This window comes from Chrysemys picta, chromosome 1 (assembly GCF_011386835.1).
Source record: "Chrysemys picta bellii isolate R12L10 chromosome 1, ASM1138683v2, whole genome shotgun sequence".
Taxonomy (NCBI): domain Eukaryota; kingdom Metazoa; phylum Chordata; order Testudines; family Emydidae; genus Chrysemys; species Chrysemys picta.
In genome coordinates this window covers 141,641,024-141,660,716 of record NC_088791.1, presented here as the reverse complement: position 1 = coordinate 141,660,716, position 19,693 = coordinate 141,641,024, and the positions used below count along the sequence as shown (strand labels likewise).

The following is a 19,693-nucleotide window of genomic DNA, read 5'->3' as shown; positions in this document are numbered from 1 at the left end:
AAAAGCATCTGGCGATCTAGATTTGGCCCACAGTCCACCTACTGACTACCCTGGGTCTCAACTACAGGACCGTTTCCCTTCGCTGCAGTTTGATGTTCTCCTTCCCTGAGACTTTCATCCTCCTGAACAGCACAGAGGCTCTCAGACTGGGGATGGGACCACTCTACTGTGCCCCCAAAAGTCTCATCTATGTACCTCTCCATCTCCCTTAGCTCCTCTAGTTCAGCCACTCTGTTCTCTAAAGCCCATACACGGTCTCTGAGGGACATGAGCTCCTTGCACTGAATCTACACATACACCCCCTGCCCACAGGGTAGATAATCATACATGCTGTATTCAGTGCAATAACACTGGATAGACCCCACTCTGCTACTGGACTTCTGCCTGCATTATTTAAACTCCTGCAGCCTTTGGAGGGGTTGGTTTTTTTGGAGGGGGAGGGGGTTTTTTGGTATGGGGGGGGTTGGGAGGAGGGGTGTCTATTGGCCTAAGTTTAGAGAATGTTAGGTGTATCAGGCTCTCACAACCCCTCTCTAAATTCCCTCGCAAAACTTCCCTGTTTGCTGCTCCTGTTCGCTAGCTCCTCACACTCCCACTCACTCAGATGCTAGAGCATGATCAGTAAATCTCTCCCTAGCACTGGTGGGGCCCTAAGGAGCTGCAGGTTGGCAACATTTCCTGGACTGTCTGTAAACACTAAAGATCCCATTGCCGTCGAGTGGGGGTACAGCACAGTGCGTAACCTGATTACCCATGCAGCTCTCCCATTGGGCAGAGTAAAATTGCAGGGCTGGGGACTGTAGGGCCAAGCCATAATTCCAGGAAAACTCCAAAAAAGCAACTCTCTGGTGGTCAGAGGGAAGAGGAGTCCTTGGAGAATCAGCTTCCCCCACTGGAGGAGTAGGCTGTGGCCCAAGCAGAGACTTTTCTTTGCTTCATTTGTTATACTCTCTGCCTGCTGAGGTGCAAGAAGAAAGCCTGGGAAAACACCACACTGGGCCTTTTCTTCTGTTGCTGGAACAGCTGGACCACTGTACACGCTTACATGAGGCTTTGCCCAGTGTCCTTGGCCAAAATCTCCCTGTTATTGTGCAGCATCTGAAGGAGTGGCTGCTCCCCTGCACTGCAGAACTAATTTTGGTACCTGTGGATATGCTCCGCGAAGTACCTTAATGGAAGCTTACTCTTCAAGAGCCACTGTGGCATCATGCATAGCAACTTGGCTTGTAAGCTAGGCAACCTGGGTTCTGCCTCCACCTCTATCATTAATTCTACCTGCCTCCATTTCTGTAAAATGTAGCTTATAACACTGCTCATCCAGCTTTATGTGGTGTGTTTGGATCTACAGAAGAAAATAACAAGCACAAACTGCTGGAAACTGGCTACTTCTAAAGATCCTCTTTACACTTAAAATCAACTCTGCATGGCTGTAACATGAGTCAGGAATTTGTTTAAAATATGGTTCAACCTAATCTGTGCAGTAAGAGTGAGCCCCATTTTAACCATACTGGGGACTGCTGTAAGTAGTCTCTTTCCCCAACCCTCCCAAAAAGCAACCAACCAAAACACCTGGTAGGAATTACATTGGAGATAGAACCTAAGGAGGCAGAGCATGCAGGGGAGGGAAACTAGGAAGGGCTTAGCCAGATGTCAGGTAGGGACCTGGCAAAGATCAAGGAGTGCATTAGACTGAGGTATTATCATAACAACTGCAGGTCAGGGAGTTGGTTGTGTCACATCAGGGAAGGATCAGGACTGGAAAGAGAGCCAAGACATCACTGGATGGGGAGAATCAGCAGCAGGAGAGGATTTGGTGAGGATGCTTTCAGTGACCAGGGTTTGTGAGAGGAGCCTTGAGCTTAGGAAAGGAGAGAAAAAGAGGATCACCAAGGGACACAGGACATCGGTATGGGGCTGCAGGGGTGGGAGAGGGTGGGAAGAGGACCTCAGGACCAATATTCTCTTCCTTGGTGTTCAAATGGTTAAACTGAGCAACAAGTACCAGGAGTTTCTTGGGCCCCTGCTCCGCTCCAGAAGAATATTCAAATCAGTAACATTAATTTGCTTTCATCCCAATACCATGAGACATACCCAGCTGTTCATTTAAAGGACTATCTCCTCCAGATGAAGGATTCATTCTGGACCACACAGTTAATGATGGGGGGCTCCAGAACAGCATCCACAGAGCTTCTCTTAATGGCTGGTCAGCCACAGCAGAGCAATGAGGGACACTTTCAAAAGGCACCATAATTAATACTCTGTGCATACTCTTTGCTTCAATTACTTCAGACTCTTTTCTAGGAGGTGTTTGCTGGAGGGTGAGATGAGGCTTGAAGGGCAGCATCAGGGGAAGGTTGGAGTGGGGTCTGGAGTAAGGAGGCAGAGAGGGGGGTGGATGGAATAGGGAAGGAGTGATTGGGTCTGAGGAGGACCTAGATTTGCCAGTGGAACATTGGCAGAGACCTTGTGGAAGCTGTCTACTTCCTTGAGAAGCACTGAGCAGGGATTCAGTGGACATATTCCACACAACAGCTTATGGAGTCAAGTAGGGCACTGACAGGTTTTGATCCTTTCCTCCTCCTCCTCCCTGTCCTGCGCTTCTAGCTCGTCCAACATCAGGACAATGTTATGTACCATTAATATTTAGGGAGAGGAGAGCTAGCCTCAGAGGGTGGCATGTATGTGTGTCCAATAAAAATTTCAGGATTGTAACATCGCTTTCTGGTGTGTGTTTGGGTTATTTGTAATACCGGAGATGAAAGTAATAATGTATAAATCTCAAAGCCCATTCTTCCTCCTGCACGTCTCATAGGCTCATCTATATTTCACAGTGGATGTTGGGGACCCGTTCATCTCGTCACAGCCACATTTGGCAACAAGAGATTACACCTAAAATGAAAGCAGGGCACAGAGTTTACCCACCACCTCCCCGCTACATACTAGTCTCTGCTATTACTCAGTTGATCCTGAACCTGTCAGGATGGGTTTTCTACAAGGATGGGAGCCCCTCACTCCAGATGCTGCTGAGATTCTTATTAGAACTAAAGGAACTGGAAGGAGGGAAAAGACCTCTTTAGTTCATTGACATCTTTTTTATTTTCCCTTCCCAGCCAAATGCAGGATTGTTCCCTGTACATTTTTCAGGGGTTTATCTAGTCCTACTTTCAAATGGCCCAAGCAAGGGGGCTTCCAGCCCTTCCCTTGGGAGGCCATTCCACATTCTCACAGGCTCTCATGGGTACGAAAAATGCTCGATATCCCACCTGAAATCCTCCACCTTTCACAATTTCATTCTGTTTCTTTTTATTTTGGCTACACTCCCTTGGGTCCTCTAAACAATTCCTCTCCCTCTCCAGCATTTACAACCTTCAACTCCATAGCAGCTCCTCTTTACTCATCATTTCGACAGTACCTGTAGTTCTTTTAATAGCGCCTTATGAATTCCCTAGAGCCCCTTAATCACTTCTGTTACCCTTCTCTGAACTCCCAATTCATCAACGTCTTTCAGGCACTGAGGCGCACACAATTAAGCACAAATATTCTAGGTGCAGTCTTGCTAGTGCCTACAGAGACTGATCTGATCCCATCAGGGTGGCTCAGAAGCAGGGAGGGAAGGAAGACCGTAGAAGAGACAAACTTACCCCAATCCCAGGAGCTGGGCATCCAAGGAAAAAGTTTTAAAAGGGTAACAGAAATCATCTGATATTCCTAAGTCTCCCCCACCACCTCCCTCCCAAAAGCTGCTGCATCACTGTTAGGCACAATGATTTTAAGGACTAGTTTATATCCTCAGTTGGCAAAGCAGGCCAGGGACAAGAGCAGCTCTCCATTTTTTTAACTCTTTCAACAGTTAATTACATAGGTTAGGGTTGCCCAATGGTGAACACTTTATTAAAGGACAAGAAGCCCATTTTCGATAATTTTCTTTTAGGGATGAAATTTTCCATTCTTGGCCTCTTTCCAAAAGTTGGTTTGCCTGTTTTCACTCTCTCCAACACTTTATTATTATGATTATTTATTAAAAGAGGACAAATTAACAAAATCCAGTTAGGATAAAACATCCAAAAGAGTAGCCACCAATTTTGGGTGTTGAAGATACACAGAGGCCTGGTTTTCTGAGGTCTGAATACCTGCAGCGCTCATTGACTTCAAGTGGACTTGTGGGTGCTAAGCACCTCTCAAAGCCAGGCCCTCAGTGTCTCAATGGGGGACACTCACAAACAGAGATAACCCCAAACCAGTTACCACCTTTGAAAGTTTGGCCCTAGCCAGCTTGAGCCTGGAAAGTGGGGCAACATACTACCCTTGCCCCAAACAGATATTTTTTTCCCAAAACTGAGGCCACTTGCTTTGGTGTAAAGCTCCAGACCCAGCATAGAGGTTATTCTCACTAAGGAATGAGCACTTTGCCAAGCTGATTTTTAAAATAAAAATTAGGAAGGCTTGAAACCGAGTCACTAAACCTGAGCCATCCCTCAGTCTTGTCACAGCAGAGAATGGGCCCTTCCATACTGAGAGTCTGTCCGGAAGGGCAGCTCTTAGCCCTGAGCATCCAGTGAGCACCTCACCCACAGGCGCCATCCATCTTTAGTACTTCACTGCATATGCATCTTCAGCATCTGCCTTACTCTCCCACACCCAGACGCAAATCAAGCCAACACACACACACACGGACCACTGAAACCACCTGCATCAAGGCAGGAGAGAGAGCCACAAACTCTCGTCCCACTGGATGCTCCTGCCAGCCTGTTGATTTGCAATGCAGCTTATGCAGCATCTTCCTCATCCTGACCCCCAACACACCTGCCTCACCTGTGCTGATTTCTGATCTAAAGCAGTAGTTAGGAACTAGTAGTTGGGGAAAGAAGATCACTGAGGCCTTGTCCGTGCTAGAATTTATCTGCCCATTTTCCCACTGGTGCACCCTGTGCTAGCAATGGTGTGAGTGATGGCACAGATCAACTGCTGGTGTTGTAACCATTGTATAATCTAGAGCTGCTCTGAGAGTGGTTAGTTGATACGATGATTAAAATGTTAATGCATTTACACTCACATTCCCCGTCACTGCTAGCACCTAAGGTGCTACAGTGCAGAGCTTACAGAAAAGGAAGCACAAACTAGGAGTGGAGGGACCATTGGGATTCAACTCCAGGCAAGAGTCCCAACCCAGACCTGCCTTGTCACAGCCAGAAACCCTCCCTTCTCTGTGCCACTGCACCAGAGACGAATCATTTCTTCCAAACAACAAGGAGTCCTTGTGGCACCTTAGAGCCTAACAAATTGATTTGGGCATAAGCTTTCGTGGGCTAGAACCCACTTCATCAGATGCATGGAGTGGAAAACACAGGAGCAAGTATAAATATATGAAAAGATGTGAGTTGTCTTACCAAGTGTGAGGTCAGTCTAATGAGACAATTCAATTGACAGCAGGATACCAAGGGAGGAAAAATAACTTTTGAAGTGGTAATGAGAGTGGCCCATTTCAGATAGTTGCCAAGAAGGTGTGAGTAACAGTAGGGGGAAATTAGTATTAGGGAAATTAGGTTTAGGTTTTGTAATGACCCAGCCACTCCCAGTCTTTATTCAGGCCTAATCTGATGGCGTCCAGTTTGCAAATTAATTCCAGTTCTGATGTTTCATGTTGGAGTCTGTTTTTGAAGTTCTTTTGTTGAAGAATTGCCACTTTTAGGTCTGTTACTGAGTGACCAGGGAGACTGAAGTGTTCTCCTACTGATTTTTGAATGCTATGATTCTTGATGTCAGATTTGTGTCCATTTATTCTTTTGCATTGAGACTGTCCGGTTTGGCCAATGTACAATGCTCAAATAAATTTTTTAGTCTCTACGGTGCCACAAGGACTCCTCGTTGTTTTTGCTAATACAGACTACCACGACTACCACTCTGAAACCTTCTTCCAAACAGTTTTTCCCTGAAACAGAGGTAAGACGGGGTCTTACTCTACAGTTCCCAGGATCAGCCTTAGCATGAGTAGCAAGTGAACCTAACCATTTGGAGGTTGGTTCTGACACCCATTCGAAAGTTTGGAGGCTCTCCTGAACCTCGAGTCTGCAGAACATATCCAGGAATCTCATGAAAACAGGTCTCCTTCTGCAAGCCTTTCCTCCACCATCCCAAAAGAAATATTGTGAGAAAGGCCCACCTTGTGGGGAACTTTGCTTCCAGTTCTAGACACTCTTGGGTTTGTCGAACCCTGCAGACAGCCAGATATGTATGGCCTTAGGCAACCTTCTGTGTCCTGCATAGTGCACCTGGGGTGGGCAGCTGGGTAGATCATGCTTGGCATGCTGGAGGGTTATACTTTGGAAGAGAGGATCAGGTCACTGTTGGGACTTTAAAAAGTTTACAATAACTGGGAGGAGGGTCAGTGTCCCACAACTCATCTTCAAAGTCAAGGGGTTGGGAGGAAAGATTAAAAGATTTTTCCCATCTCTAGTACACATGATTTAATTATGCAATTTACCCACTTTGACTACTTTTCAGGGAGTCAGTGCAGAAAATGGCTAAAACTGGAAACTGCAGACACAGCAAAGGACACATTTACATGGCAAATCTGGAAAAAAGACAAGCTGCAAAATCATAGAATCATAGAAATGTTGGGCTGGAAGTGACCTCGAGAAGTCATCAAGTCCAGCCCCCTGTGCTGTGGCAGGACCAAGTAAACTTAGACCATCCCTGTCAGCTGTTTGTGTCTTACAAACCTCCAATGACAGGGATTCCACAACCTCCCTTGGAAGCCTGTTCCAGATCTTATCTTCCCTTATAGTTAGAAAGTTTTTCCTAATATCTAATCTAAATGTCCCTTGCTGCAGATTAAGCCCATTAGTTCTTGTCCTGCTTTTAGTGGACTTGTAGAACTGATCACTCTCGTCTTTTTAACAGTCATTAACATATTTGACAACTGTTATCAGGTCCCACCTCAGTCTTCTTTTCATAAGACTAAACATGCCCAGTTTTTTTAACCTTTCCTCAGAGATCAGGTTTTCTAAACCTTTTACCATGTTTGTTGCTCTCCTCTGGACTCTCTCCAATTTATCCACAACTTTCCTAAAGAGTGGCACCTAGAAATGGTCACAGTACTCTAGCTGAGGCCTCACCAATCTCAAGTACAGTGAGACAGTTACCTCCTGTGTCATACATACAGCATTCTTGTTAATACAGCCCAGAATTATAATAGCAGTCTTCACAACTACAACACATTGGTGACTCATATTTAAGGCTACGTTTTAGTCACGGGTATTTTTAGTAAAAGTCATGGACAGGTCACAGGCAGTAAACAAAAATTCACAGCCTGTGACCTGTCCATGACTTTTACTATATACCCGTGACTAAAACTTGGGGGCGGGGGCTGAGGGAGAGCGGCCTGGGTGCTGGGGGGAGGCGCCTACGAACCCTGCTGGTGCTGGGGTGGCACAGGCGACAGCACACGCCTCGGGACCCCCGCTGGTGCTGTGGGATGGAGGGGTGGCGGGGCCAGCAGGCTCCCTACCTGGCTCCGCACCTCCCTCCCCAGCAGCAGCAGAGTTTGTGTATGGGAGGGAGCAGGCGGCTGGGGCACAGGACTGGGTGAGGCAGGCTCGGGTCAGCATTACCTGGGGGGCTCCCCGGAAGAGGCGACATCCCCCTCACTAAGCTGCTAGGCGGAGGCATGGCCAAGCAACTCTGCAGCGTGCGCTGCCTCCGCCTGCAGGCATTGCCCCTGCAGCTCCCACTGGCCACGGTTCCTGGCTAATGGGAGCTGCAAATCCAGTACTCTGGGCAGAGGCAGCACGCAGATCTGCCTAGCCATGTCTCCGCCTAGCAGCTAAGCAAGGGGGATGTCCCCTGCCCCCTCCCACATCCAAACTCTGCTGCTGCTGGAGGAGGCGGGGGGTGGGGAGAGACACAGAAAGGTTATAGAAAGTCATGGAATCCATGATTTCTGTGACCTCCGTGAAAAACTCACAGCCTTACTCATATTCAATTTATGATCAACTATAACCCCCAGTTCCTTTTCAGCAGTACTACCACCGAGCCAGTTATTCCCCATTTTGTAGATGTGCATTTGTTTTTCTCTCATCACAGAGAACACTTTGCACTCATCTTTACTGAATTTCATCCTGTTGATTACATATCAATTCTCCAATTTGTCAAGGTCATTTAAATTCTAATCCTGTCCTCCAAATTGCCTGAAAACACCCCCCCCTCGCCCCTCATTTTGGTGTCATCCACAAATTTTATAAGAATACTCTCCACTCCATTATCCAAAGTCATTAATGAAAATATTGACTAGTACCAAACCTCGGACTGATCCCTGTGGGACCCCACTAGATGCACCTTTCCAGTTTGATAGTGAACGAGTGATAACTACTTTTTGAGTATAGTCTTTCAACCAGTTGTGCACCTACCTTACAGTAATTTCATCTAGGCCATATTTCCCTAGTTTGCTTATGAGACTGTCATGTGAGACTGTGTCAAAAGCCTTACTAAAATCAAGATATTTCACATCTATTTCTTCCCCCCCATAAACTAGGCCAGTGGCTCTCAAACTTTTTTTTTCGTGGGCCACTTGAAAATTTCTGAGGGTCTCGGCAGACCACTTACTGATTTTTCCAGATGTTGTTTATACTGTTAGCTAACTATTGTAAAGCGCTTTGGATAAAAGCACTATATAAAAAAACCTTTATAATAATTAATTTTTTTTGTTCTACAAATAAAAGCACACAACTCATATTTCAATATCAGTAGTCTTAACCTTTCTAATGTGATGGATGTGCCCTCTCTCCCACACCGCAGCAGTCCCCGAGCTGGTGCTGGGAAGGAAGGGGGGTCTCTCCCCCACCACAGTAGTCACAGAGCTGAGACTGGGAAGGAGGGTTGTCTCTCCCTGGCAGCCGCAGCCCTGGAGCTGGGGAAAGTCACCTCTTTCTCTGGCCTCTGCAGCCCTGCATGTCCCAAATTCCCCCTACCTCCTCTCACCTACCTCCTATTCCCCCCAAGGCCACCATCTCACCTTACATGTGCGTCTTCTCCAATGTCCAGGCACCTAATTGGAGCCACGCCTGCACGGCTCCACTCATTAGGTGCGTGGCCCTTCATTCTCTCGTGTGTGGCTGCCTAGACATGCACCTTAGAGGGAACTATCTGCAGACCACTTGAATGGAGTTTGCGGACCACTGGTGGTCCACAGACGACAGTTTGAGAACCTCTGCACTAGGCCAATAACCCTGTCAGAGAAGGAAATTAGGCTACCCTGGCTATTTCTTATAACCCTATTATCATCTAGGAGTTTACAAATTAATTGTTTAATAATTTCTTCCATTTCTTGCCAGGTATTCAAGTTAGGCTGGCTGATCTATAATTCTCCAAGTCCTCTTTGTTCACCTTTTTTAAAAATAGTTACTATGTTTGTCCTTCCCCAGTTCTCTGGGACCTCACCCTTCCTCCATGAATTCTCAAAGATAATTGCTAATGATTGAGATTGCTTTGGCTAATTCCATCAGTGCCCTAGGATGAATTTCATCAGGCCTGCCAACTTGAATACATCTAACTCAGGGGTGGCCAACCTGTGGCTCCGGAGCAACATGCGGCTCTTCAGAAGTTAATATGCGGCTCCTTGTATAGGCACCGACTCCGGGGCTGGAGTTACAGGCACCAACTTTCCAATGTACCAGGGGGTGCTCACTGCTCAATCCCTGGCTCTGCCACAGGCCCTGCCCCCAATCCACCCCTTCCCGCCCCCTCCCCTGAGCCTGCCGTGCCCTCGCTCCTCCCTCCCCCCCCCAGCCTCCTGCACACCACGAAACAGCTGAATGGGAGGTGGGGGAGGGAGAGGGAGGCGCTGATCAGCGGGGCTGCCAGGGGTGGGAGGCACTGGGAGCGGGGGTGGGAGGGGCTGATGGGGGGCTGCTGACAAATTACTGTGGCTCTTTGGCAATGTACATTGGTAAATTCTGGCTCCTTCCCAGGCTCAGGTTGGCCATCCTGATCTAACTTATCTAAATATTCTTTAACCTGTTCTTTCCCTATTTTGGTTTGCATTGCTTCTTCCTTGTTGTTAAAATTAATTCTGTTGAGTATCTGGTCACTATTAACTTTTTTATTGAAGACTGAAGCAAAATAGGCATTAAACACTTCAGCCTTCTTGATGTCATCAGTTATTAGCTCTCCTTCCCTGCTAAGAAGACATACACTTTCTTTTGCTCCTAATGTCTTTAAAGAACCTCTTCTTATTGCCTTTTATGTCCTTTGCTAGGTGTAACTCATATTTTACCTTGGCCTTTCTGATTTTGTCTCTACATGCTTGTGCTATTCTTTTGTACTCCTCCTTAGCAATTAGTCCATGTTTCCACAGGTTATATCTGTTTGAACACACAGGTCTGGGCAAATGGGAATTTTCAGCCCATTATAAACCCAGCACTTAAAGGTCAATGTTTCATGTACAAGCACATGGCTTTCAGAGAGTGCACTGTTTCCAGAATATCAGGCATCTTCCCCTTCTCCCTGGCCAACTCTCTTATTCTCCCCCCTGAGCTGTGTGTGCCTGAATGAGTAATCATTAGCTCACAGTCACATCCAATCCCAATTTCCTTTGCAGTTGAGCGTTGAGCTCAGAATGCACCGAAGCCTAGAGCCCTGGAAGTTTGAAACTTGTGATTGTAAGAGGTTGGATCCCAAATGTGCTATTTGTTTCAGGAGCTGGTCTCCAAGCATAGGTGCCAATTCCGTGGGTGCTCCGGGACTGGAGCTCCCACGGGAAAAAATGTTGAGTGCTGAGCACCCACCAGCAGCCCCTCTATCAGCTCCTCCCCCTCCCGGCATTCCTACTGATCAGCCCCTTCCCCCCCAGTGCCGCCAGCCCGCTGTGGATCAGCTGTTCCGCAGTGTGCAGGAGGCGCTGGGGGGAGGGGGAGGAATGGGGCGGGAAGAAGCAGGGGCAGGAAGGGGCAGGGTGGAGGCTTGGGGGGGAATAGGCTGGGCAGGAGTGGGGAAGGGATGGAGTGGGGGTGGGGCCTGGGATAGAGCTGGGGGTCGAACACCCCCCTGGCACATTAGAAAGTCAGCGCCTCTGTCTTCAAGCACCTCTCAGGTGGTGTATACCTGGGAAAGAGAGGGGTCTTTTTCCCAGGTCCCCAAGTGGCTCCCAGCTGACTTCGTAGAGGCATAGGTGCATTTCCTGCAAACACAGCACCAGTGCCTCCATTAAGTGCATGCTTCTTTAAGAGCAGATGTAGTAAGAGTACATTTAAAAGAGTACACAATTTGTGAAGTCACAGGAATATTGGTTGTAAGCACTGTATGCGTGCCACTGGGAAGACACCACTAATGCATTTTATTTTTTTCTTAATTACAAACAACATATAGTGCATCTCAACTCTGAAAAGTGATATTGTGCAAATGGCCTCTGACTCAGCAGACTTGCTCCTTATGCATATTCAGAGCCAGAGAGGCCGATTTTAGTGATTAAAATAAGATTTTCCTGTCTTTTACTTCTATTCACCCTACGGAATCAGTACAACTCAGAGATAGGGAGCTGAACTTCATTTTTTCTTATGCCTCATCCACAGGTGCGCTTACTAAACTCCAAAAAGTTACATCTGTGCACAGTCATTGAAGGTCATGAGATTGCACAGGTGTCAATGAGAGCAAATATGAAGGCATTGGGGTGACATAGATGTAAATGTGCAAAAGTTCTGTTAGTAGTAATGAGATGAGAGTTGGAAAAAGCCCAGCTTGACTTTCAGAGCTGAGCTGAGTTTGTGGGACTGGCAGTTAAAAAAAAAATCTTTAAAATACATGATTACTGTAAGATGATACAAAGCTTTCTGACAAAATAGAGCAAGAGGTTTTTCTTTTTTATAATGGTAAGATACAATAGTAATATGACATTGAAGCAGGAAGAGAAGGGAAAAAGAGAAAGATGGGGTGGGTGGCAAGGAAAAGACATAAATAAGAACAAAGTACAGAGGTTAAGTTCATCAGCTCCCTCCTAGGTTTTGTTTTAGGTGAGCATTCCACTTTGCACATTCTTTTTGTTTGTTTTTCTGTAAAATCTGTTTAAGTGTAAGCTGAGCCCATTTGTTCTGGAATTGTTGATGGATGATAAACATGGAGCCCCATGATGCCATTTATACACAAGCTTTGCAAAACAGAATTGCATTGTAAGGCAGCAGCTAAAAATCACAAAAAGACAAGCAATGAAAAAGTTAGGGTTCCCTCAAGCAACATTAACTTTGCCACACTGATTATATGTAATATATTTTATTTCTTTTTCTTCTGCACGTGTATGTTATTGTTTGTGTTAAATATACATCATAAAATACGCACATGGCCAAGCTATTCGTGCTGGGGGAACTTTAAAATCAGTCAGGAGAAGCAAAAGTTAACTCCACCACCATAACTGTCATTAATAGTGTTTTTGTTTTAAAACAATAAATGGGCAGGGAGGGGTGTTATGGGTGCATTCCCCTGCTCCCTCAAGGCATTGGAGCGGGAAAATGGTGGAGCGTGCATATAGAGGGGATTCATGTCTCAACAGGAGCAGACACAGGGAGGGGAGCATTCCTGAAGCCAGGTGTCCCACAAAGCAGCAGTGTGCATGGGCATCCCATCACAAAGCAGGTGTCTCAGGAAGCCTATAAGAGGGAAGTGTGCATAGGGTGGGTGTAGTATCTCCCAGATGGAAGCATGCATGGTGAAGATGAGTATCTCAGGGGAGAAGACATGCAGAGGGGCAGGAGATGCACCTGCAAGAGTCAGTCACATTGCTCAGAGAAGGGGAAGAGGTGTGTGTCTTGGGGGGAGGCGAACATACATGATGGACATAAGGAAGTTGATCATTCATGGGTTGAGGAAGCAGGTATCTTTGTTATGGGCATATACAGCAGCTTGTGGGACAGTGACACACATTGGGGGGGAGGGTGCTGCAGCTGTGCCACTGTAGTGTCGTAATGTAGACACTTGCTACAGCAATAGAAGGAGTTTTTCCATCACTGTAGTTAATCCACCCTCTTGAGATGTGGTAGAAAGATTGAGGGAAAAAGCCTTCCATCAACTTAGCAGGTCTATACTGGGGCTTAAGTCGGCTTAACTACGTCTCTCAGTGGTGTGAATTTTTCACTCCACTAGTGAACAACTAGTTCAACCTATATTTTAGGTGCAGACCAGGCCAACATTGCTCCAGCACTCAGAGCAAAGAGGCAACAGTCCCTCTTGATAAGGCTCCACTGCTCAGAGTGAGGCGACGATACTTTGCCCAGTATTAAGGCACCGCACACACATACATTCCTGGGCACCCCATTGCCAGAAAGATGGCGACAAACTGGAAGGAATTCGGAGAACAGTGAGCAAAATTATTACGGGGCTGGAGAGAGGGATTGACTTATGAGGAGAGATTAACAAATCTAACCCACCTAAAGGAGTATGGGTGGTGGGGGAACGGGGGCAGGGATATAACTGCCTCCAGGTATCTAAGGGCTACCAACACCCAGAGGAATTGTTTACAGAAATACAAGGGGTTGAAACTATGGGATGAATTTTAAGCCACAGTGATATTTTCAGGCTGGAGCTAAGGAAACATGTAAGAGCAAAGATTGATTAGACTGTGGAATAGTCTCCCCAAGGGAAGCCTTGGCAGGAGAACAGATAGGAGGGTACAATCCTGCAGTGGCAGTGGGGGGAGGGGGAGGAGAGGGAGATGGATTAGCTGTGTTCTAACAGAGCTTTCCAGATCTAGTTTCTAGGATTCTGATAAGAACCCCACTACAGTGAGGAGGGAGGGAGCTTCCTCTTTATTCCCAGCTGAGGTGTCAGGCCTGCTTGGGTATGGGGAGAAGAGGCAATGCCAGGCTAAGCAGCAGTAGGAGACATGGCTGGAGGCAACTCCCCCATCACCACTGCCTTCTGCTTTAGTAATCCAGTTTGCTATTTGCATTTGGTCTCTCCCTCCCCACCCCCAGCAGAATAATTAATGAGTAATAGGGCTATTGAGGGATTCCCCTCTTGGGGCACTCTTTCCCTCACTATCTTTCATCTTCTGTCCATGTAGCTGGGGGAGAGGGCAAGAGCTCTCCTCCTCAACCAAGGGAGACAGGTATAGGAGGTGAGACTTTGAATGAAGTTAGATCATTTCACTGGGACCATAGAGTAAATGTGAGGTTAGCTGTCACAACCCACACATTCACACAGATTTTGTCAGTTTGGGTATATGAATTTCCACCATCCTCAGGAAGTAGGTTAATTTTAACCCCTACCCTGCCCCTCCTTCCCCCACAAACACACATATACCCTGCATGCCCCGCTGCAGGCACGTTAAACAACCTACACACACAAGGGCCAAAGGCATTCCTAGTGTAATTCCATCAACTTCGGCAGTTACACCGAGGGTAAATCTGCTCCACATATTTCTCCCTGCTTCAGGAAAAGAAAAGGCATCACTTAGCAGATGCTCTTGAAAGAGCTACAGAGAGAAGAAAAATAGCCAGAAACAAGCAAACCGAGCCATGCATGTGGGAGCAATATCTGCTTGTGCTTGTAATATCCATGAGCCCAGCTGTGCAGCAGCAAAACCATGACCTGATTTCATACAGCTCATCTCTCCCCACTCTGCTTGCATATAGCATCTGAAAGAAGAGGGAAGTCTGGACACCCCCTTCCAGCCCCACTAACACAGGTTTTTAAACAGCACAAACCCCCTTTCCCATAAAAAAGGAGTTGGAATGTCACTCAGAAAAAGTACCTGGTTTGCTTCTCTCTCTCCCCTAGGATCTCACAACAGAGAACTGAGGATGTTCTGGATGATGGCTCCCTCTCAGATCTCTTCTGATGGGATCACAACGTCTTTACTCTGTGATCTCTCTCTCCTGTGTTCTCCCTTCTCCTGCTGGTATACGGTGATATCTCTTTCTCCCTCTCTCTTTCTCTGCAGTCTAGTCTGCAGGGATCCTAATAATATTCCTCTTTACTTTGATCTTTCTAGGGTCATTCAGGAAGCTTTCTCAGGGACCTTTTCTGCTAGAATTATGCCAATCTATCTCATAGCATCAGAAAAGTTAAAACACTAAGAATGTAGGTCTCATCTAGTCCATCTCCTCGGGGCCAGTGCAGGACTGTTACTTACTGTACATTGACTAGTGCTTTGTCTTCTTAGGCTTGGTGATCGCTTTCTGCCTAGAAACTCTCTATTACTGGGATTGATTTTTTCATAGGATCTCTTGCTTGGGAGACTCCTCTTATGGGGCTCTCTTTTTTTGCTAGGCTCTCACTCCCCCTTACTGGGACCTTTCTCCCGATCCCTTTCTTCTTCTGATCTCTTCTTGGAATTTCCCTCGTGCTGGGATTTCTTTCGCTCTACCACTTACTACGATCTCTCGCTCTCCCTTGATTTGGGAGCTCTTTCTCTCCCTTGTTTTGGCTCTTCCCCAGGGTGGGATCTCTCGCTCTCCCTTGCTAGGATTTCTCCCAGTATCTTTCTCCCTTGAGCTGCCTGTCTCCCTTGCTGGGGTCTCTCTCCCTTCAGCCCCCTGCTCCTCCTCTCCCCCTGCAGAGGCCCGGCTCAGCTCCCGAGGTTCCGTGCAGTGCGCAGGGGGCTCTGTATGGCTGCAGGACCCCCCACCCCGGAGCAGCAGCTCCCGCTACTGCTGCAGCCGCTGCTTTCCCCCGCCAGATCCCCAAACCCAGCCGCCGCGGCTCCTTCCCTCTCCACTCCACCGGCAGAGGCAAGAGCGTCAGCAGCTCCCAAGCTGCCGGAGGCGGAGCTCCGCGCGGGGGCCAGTCCCCCGCTCACACTCCCTTGTCCCTGTGGGGCGGAGCTCGGCGCTCGGGCTCCCCTCTGCCCACCGGGTGGGGCGGGGGCGGGGGCGGGGGCGGAGCTCAGCGCTGGGGCCGTCTCCTTTCTACTCACGCTCCTCCCAGCTCCTCCCGGGCAGGCTGGGGTCCCCTCGTCCTTCCAATGCCCTGGACTCAGCGCTCCGAGCTGGGGCTCCCCTCTGGCTGGGGGCGGGAATCAGAGCTGCTGCAGGCTGGGTCCAGCCGCCCTGCCGCACAGCTCTGCCTTGGGCATTTCTCTCGTGTGTCACCGAGGCCTGGGTGCTCCCGTGAGCTGGGTGCCGAGAAGTGCTGCAGCTCACTGCAAAACCTGCACCCCAGTTCTGGGCCCAGCCCTGCCCAGAACTGCCCAGAGGGAGCCCAGCTCCCAACGCAAGCGAGGTCGCCCACAGGACACTGACCCCTCACCTGACAGGGACTAGTCCGCAGAGGTGTGGAATCAAGAGCAGGGCGGAACCCAAGAGCTGCACATGCTGCTCTGGCAAAGCAAAGCAGATTGTTCAGAAAAGTGACAGCAGCGACCCACCGCTACCAGCAGAATTTGCACTTTGGTGGGAGGAGGAGATATAAGAAATCTCCAACCCCGTGGGCTCCATGCCGAACTTTGTGGTACCTGTTGTGGATAGCAGGAAAATGGCAGACATAGCGCAAGGCACTCCCCCTTAGCTGGGGGCGGCGCAGGCAAGGGGCCAGCAAACCCAGGCCACAACTGAGTACTGGGGACAACAAATGAAAAAACAGGGACAGTGAAGTTCATAGGGCAAAAGTCAAGTAGCCAAAATGGGCCAGCGCCCACTGCTCCTCAAAAGTTTCTAAGGAGTCATGAACACTGCAGGGAACAGAAATGGGTCCCACACCTATTGAGTTTCTGGGGGAAAGGGTGGGCACAAGCCAGGCCACATCTAAAGATCCCTTCCCCTGCTCAAGTACAGTAAATTTGTGGGACAACAAACAAAAAAACAGGGATGGATGTGAGGGCCATGGGTTCAAAAGCATAGAATCCCAGGGTTGGAAGGGACCTCAGGAGGTCATCTAGTCCAACCCTCTGCTCAAAGCAGGATCAATCCCCAAACAGATTTTTGCCCCAAATCCCTAAATGGCCCCCTCAAGAATTGAACTCACAACCTGGGTTTAGCAAGCTAATGCTCAAACCACTGAGCTAACCCTCCCCCTGAAGCAGGGATCCCCAGAGGGGTGACACCAAGCAGAGAACCCCAGACAGCACCCACTGCTCCTCGAAGGTAACCAGGGAGCCAGAGGACACGACCTAGAGAAACTCTGCCTGGAGATGTGACTTAAGGAAGGAGCAGAAATAGGCCTCACAGTTGCAGAGCAACTCCCTCAACCCCATCCAACTTCCTCCTCCTGACATGATGGATGGCCATCATGGCCAGTGCCAGGAAGAAGTGGATGAGGAGATCCTGCGACTTTGTGAAGCCACAGATGGAGTGAGAGGATTAGGTAGTGCAGGAAAAGTGCAGCCAGAACTTCTATAAGAGGTCTGTAGGAGCTGGAATCGGGAGGGTGCTAAAGGAGTTGGCGGATGTGATTGCAGAGCCATTCGCCATTATCTTTGAAAACTCATGGCGATTGGGGAAGGTCCCGGATGACTGGGAAAAGGCTAACGTAGTGCCCATCTTTAAAAAAGGGAAGAAGGAGGATCTGGGAAACTACAGGCCAGTCAGCCTCACCTCAGTCCCTGGAAAAATAATGGAGCAGGTCCTCAAGGAATCAATTTTGAAGCACTTAGAGGAGAGTAAAGTGATCAGGAACAGTCAGCATGGATTCACCAAGGCAAGTCATGCCTGACTAACCTAATTGCCTTCTATGATGAGATAACTGTCTCTGTGGATGAGGGGAAAGTAGTAGTTGTGTTATTCCTTGACTTTAGCAAAGCTTTTGATACAGTCTCCCACAGTATTCTTGCCAGCAAGTTAAAGAAGTATGGGCTGGATGAATGTACTATAAGGTGCATAGGCGCAACTCCGTGGGTGCCCTGGGGCTGGAGCACCCACGGGGAAAAATTGGTGGGTTCTCTGCACCCACCGGGAGTTCCTGCCCCAGCTCACCTCTGCTCCGCCTCCTCCCCTGAGCGCGCCATGGCTCCGCTTCTCCCCCCTCCCTCCCAGCGCTTCCCGCTGCGAAACAGCTGATTCACTCGGGGAAGAGGCAGGGCCGGGGCAGAGATTTGGGGAAGGGGTCCAATAGGTGCAGGGAGGAGGCAGAGTTTGGGCGGGTTCTTTGGGGAAGGGGTTGGGAGGGGGCGGGGCCGGGGGCGAGCACCCACCACCACCTGCACCCACCAGCGAGCCGGGGGCGAGCACCCACCAGCGCCTATGATAAGGTGGATAGAAAGCTGGCTAGATCATTGGGCTCAACGGGTAGTGATCAATGACTTGATGTCTAGTTGGCAGCTGGTATCAAGCGGAGTGCCCCAAGGGTTGGTCCTGGGGCTGATTTTGTTCAATATCTTCATTAATGATCTGGAGGATGGTGTGGATTGCACCCTCAGCAAGTTTGCAGATGACACTAAACTGGGAGGAGTGGTAGATACCCTGGAGGGTAGGGATAGCATACAGAGGGACCTAGACAAATTAGAGGATTGGGCCAAAAGAAATCTGTTGAGGTTCAACAAGGACACTTAGGATGGAAAAATCCCATGCACTGCTACAGACTAGGGACCGAATGGCTATGCCGCAGTTCTGCAGAAAGGGGGAGGAGCGACGGCACAATGCACTGTGGGAGGGAGCGGAACTGGGCATGGAAGAGGCTGGGCAGAGCGGGGGTGAGAAGAAGCAGGGCGGGGGAGGCACTGGGGGAAGGGGTAGAGTGGGGACAGGGGCAGGGTGGAGCCGGAGGGAGCCCTGTCGGCAGATTAGAAACTGGGCCTATGGTTAGTGGAAAGGGGTAAAACTTAGATGTGCCTCCTCCTAAAGCCCAGGTGCCAGCCATTGAAGGGGAATCTTCCTTTGCTGCTAGCAATGTAAGGCCTATGATGCACAGTTAAGCAGTTATGATTCTCTCCAGAACAAGGCTCTGATATAAATATACAAACATACACACACACACTTAGCCAGCACACCACAATATATATGATTCAGAGGCTATTTAAAAAAGGGGCCATCTGTAGACATGGCCACAGGTCTGACTGCAAGGTACTCTGAAAAGTTTGCTGCACTTTTCCACACACAGTGGCCCTTCCTGCAGATTGTGCTGTAAGTTTAGCAGTGCACAGTTGTTTACACCTTGCCCAAAAGTAGGGTTACCATATTTTGTGCCTCCCAAAGGAGGACACTCCACGGGCCCCCGGCCCCGCCCTCAACTCCGCCCCCTCCCCAAAGTCTCTGCCCCCTCCCCTGCTTCCCGCGAACATTTGAGTCGCGGGAAGCCTGAAGCAGGTAAGGGGGAGTGTGGGGGGAGGAGGCGCGGCCCAGGCTGGCCCCAGCCCTGGGGTGCCGGCCCCGGGCCCGGCCCTCGGCCGACCACCTCCGGCCCGCCCAGCACTGCGGTCCCCGGCCCGGCCCCCAGGCCCCCGGCACCGCACCGCCAGTCCCCAGCCCGGCCCCCGGCACCGCCGTCCCGTCCCCCGAGCCCCCGGCCCGGCCTGGCACCGCCGGCCCGGTCCCCAAGCCGCCGGTGCCGGCCCCGCCCGATTTTCCCGGACATGTCCGGCTTTTTGGGCTTTCCCCCCGGACGGGGATTTGGAGCCCAAAAAGCCGGACATGTCCGGGAAAATCCGGACGTATGGTAACCCTACCCAAAAGCATAGCCAGTTTCTTAATCCCCCCAGTGGGGGTTTCTAGCCACAGCCCCTGATTACTACAAACCTTTTCCCCCCTCCTTATGACTAGATGGATACATATTAATTAGG

At 49.2% G+C, this 19,693-nt stretch overlaps 1 protein-coding gene across 4 annotated transcripts in view; it reads right to left on the bottom strand.

Annotated features, from left to right (window-relative positions):
• The window catches only part of LOC101943327 (ephrin type-B receptor 5), a 144,910-nt gene extending 129,081 nt beyond the window's left edge, over positions 1–15,829 (bottom strand). Inside the window, exon 1 of one of the 4 annotated variants that reach the window (XM_065584918.1) lies at positions 14,735–15,829. The gene's annotated coding sequence lies outside the window, so the exon portion shown is untranslated. The remainder of the gene's footprint in view (positions 1–14,734) is intronic. The other 3 variants (XM_042855020.2, XM_005281670.5, XM_065584904.1) reach the window with 3 other exon arrangements.
• Positions 15,830–19,693: the final 3,864 nt, after the last annotated feature.